Here is a 3,440-nt window from a genome sequence, read left to right as displayed (position 1 = left end):
TCACAAATTGATTAAACATGTAACCAATATGCACTGATAATAATGGGTGACTGGGGTGGAAAAGTTGGGAATCAGGAACAAGAATCAGTAGTCAGACAATATGGACTTGGTAACAGAAATGAGACTGGATATAGCATGATAGAACTCTGTACAATCATTGATTTATTCATAGCAAATACCTTTTATAAGAAATGTAAAAGCACGTGGTTGATGTTGTTGCTGTTGCTGTTGTTGGTAAGTGCCGTCGAGTTGTAGAAGACTCATAACGACCCTATGAACAAAAGACCTGAACACTTGTATAACTTTCATAGTTTCTCCATGTTCACAGAGTTTCTGGAGGCAAGCTTTTTCAGGAGTGGATGCCACTCCTGCTTCGAAGCTTGTTTTAATTTGGAAGCTCCACCAAACACTATCCACCATGAGTAACCATTATCAAATATGATGCATCAGTGTCATAGTGTTTAACATCACAGTAACTACAAGTTACCACTGTACAGCAAATGGACAGACCAGTGCTATACCACTTAGATGAATGTTTGACCAAAAACTATTAAAGTCAGGTCTGAGGGCCACAGATTAAAATCATTCGACCCGTCTCGCCATCGGCCAACATGGCGGCTCCCTGTATGCTCTGTGGTTCTGCAGCTTTCTACCGGTTCTTTCTGGGCAGAAGAGCTGCTCTTGCCCAGAAACAAAGCGTCTGGAAAGCAGCGGGTGCTGAGCTACAAACTGGTGCCAGATTCCAGATATTAAGACTAAAACATGTCACAGTTGTAAAGACAAAGAAAAATGTTCCAGCCTTAAGACATGAAATGTACACAGTGGATTTTATTAAAAAGCAGATTGAAGAGTTCAAGATAGGAATGAGACATTTAGCCAACATGATGGGAGAAGACCCAGAAACTTTTACCCAAGAGGACATTGATAGAGCTATTGTTTACCTTTTTCCCAGTGGTTTGTTTGAGAAGCGAGCCCGGCCAGTAATGAAGCATCCTGACCTCATTTTTCCAAAACAAAGAACAATCCAGTGGGGAGAAGACAGCCGTCCATTTCATTTTCTCTTTTATACTGGCAAACAGACATACTATGCATTAATGCATGAAGCGTATGGAAAGCTACTAGGTATAGAAAAACATCAGAATCAGTTGCAAGCCAAAGATCTAGTTCTGGAAAATACTAAAACCAAAGGCCTGATTGGCAGCAGATGGCTGATTAAGGAGGAACTAGAAGAAATGTTAGTGGAAAAACTGTCAGATCAAGATTATGCACAGTTCATTCGGCTGCTAGAAAGATTATTGACATTGCAGTGTTGTGCTGCTGAAGATGAATTTGTGCAGAGGTTTCAAAGAAGTGTAACTATTCAATCACAAAAACAGCTGATTGAATCTTTACAGTAGAGCAAGGAATGGCCTTCAGCACAAGCGAAGGGAAAAGAAAGAGTGCAAAAGCAGAAGCAGTTGTTTATGAACATGGAAGTGGAAAAATAAAAGTAAATGGAGTTGATTATTTACTTTACTTCCCAGTGACACAGGACAGAGAACAGTTGATGTTCCCTTTCTACTTCCTTGACCGGCTTGGAAAACATGATGTGACCTGCACAGTATCAGGAGGCGGGAGGTCTGCACAGGCTGGAGCAATACGCTTGGCAACTGCAAAAGCTTTATGCAGTTTTGTCGCAGAGGATGAAGTCGAGTGGATGAGACAAGCTGGACTACTTATTACTGATCCTCGTGTCAGAGAATGGAAGAAGCCAGGCCAAGAGGGAGCTCGAAGAAAGTTTACATGGAAGAAGCGCTAAATGGATTTTCTCAGGGAAGTAGAGGAAAACTGTCTGTGTTGCTTGACTTGTTACAGACTTAAAATCAGTATTTATTGGCATACAAGAAGGCAATACAACCGGACTTTTTAAATAGTATTTTTAAATAGTACTTGTATTTTTAAATAGTACTTTGTAAAGATTGCTTTAAAACTAAATAATAATACTAATAAAAAAAATCATTCACCTTTGGAAACACAGGCTATTCACGTTTATACATGGATTTCACCTGATGAGATGCACAGGAATCAGACTGATTACATCTGTGGAAGGAAATACTGGAGAAGTTCAATATCATCAGTGAAAACTAGGCTAGGTGTTGATTGTGGAACAGACCATCAACTGCTCATATGCAAGTTCAAATTAAAACTAAAAAACTAGGCCATACTAGAGAATATTTTTTTACAACTTTTTTTGGTTTGCTTTCCATTTAACCTCATATCTTAATAAAAACGTGAGTTTAAATGGATTTAATAAATTTCATTTTTTTTGTATTTTTGAGATTATTTTCTGTGTTCTGATTAATTAAGTTAGCAGATTTCCTAATAGCATTCTAGTAATAAATTCTTTTCTTTGGTGGTCTAGTCTATGGAGAAATGCACCGCCACTCAAAGGTTAAAGATGCAAATCCACTAGTTGCTCTATAGGAGAACGATAGGCAAATTCCCTTGTGATACACTATATCCAGAAACCTGATGAAGGGTCAGTTATGAACTGCCAACTCAATGGCAATGAGAGAAAGAGATAGAATGTAAATATTTATTACATTTTATTTAAAATAAACTTGATTTAAAATTTACTAATATCACATTTTAAATATATCCACATTTTAAACAATGGACATTTTACATAAATCCACAGAGAGGCTGGCCTATTTTTTTGTTTATGTATTTACTTTTCATAAATATTTATAATTTTTAAGATTTGATATTACTAATCTACAGACACAACACCATTCCTATCACAATCCTAGACAGATTTTTTTGCAGAAATTTAAAAGAAACTAAAATTAAATTTCAAATGGCAACTCCACAGCTAAAATTATTTTGAAATAGAATAACAAACTTGGAATACTTACATACTTATATTTCCTAATTTTAGAATTTGATTCAGAATCATTATAATAAAAAAAAAATTTGGTACTAGAGTAAGAATAGACATAGAGATGAACAGAACAGAATTACATTTTAAGGGGGGGAAAACCTTACATTTATGGTCAATTGATTTTTCACAAAGATGCCAACAATAAAATTGGGAAAAGATAATTCTTTCAATAAATAATTCTGAGACAAGTGGATAATCACATTTTTATCTCATATCATATAAAATAACTCCACATTTTCATGTTTTGTCATAACTCCAAGAGGATTATACATCTAGATGCTAAACTCATAAATTTGTCAGAAAAAAATCACTAAAATAAGTCTTCCTGACATTGAGTTACACATGATTTCCTAGGCACATTACAAAAAGAAAAAGGAAAATAATGGATAAATTAATTAAACAAAAATTAAAGTGTTAATTAGTTTCTTCTAAAGATGTCATTAAGAAAGTAAGGCAAGATACAGCTTTGGTGGAAAAACTCTGTACAAATATCATATGTATTAAAACCTTATATATAAGA

The 3,440-nt window shown here is 35.1% G+C and overlaps 1 pseudogene; it reads left to right on the top strand.

Moving 5' to 3' along the window:
* Window positions 1–611: 611 nt before the first annotated feature.
* LOC102856864 lies at window positions 612–1,798 on the top strand (annotated as a pseudogene).
* Window positions 1,799–3,440: the final 1,642 nt, after the last annotated feature.

This window comes from Elephantulus edwardii, unplaced genomic scaffold, assembly GCF_000299155.1.
Source record: "Elephantulus edwardii isolate Elephantulus edwardi_28Jun2011 unplaced genomic scaffold, EleEdw1.0 scaffold00439, whole genome shotgun sequence".
NCBI lineage: Eukaryota > Metazoa > Chordata > Mammalia > Macroscelidea > Macroscelididae > Elephantulus > Elephantulus edwardii.
The sequence above is the reverse complement of the archived record's forward strand: the minus strand, read 5'-3'. Positions and strand labels throughout refer to the sequence as shown.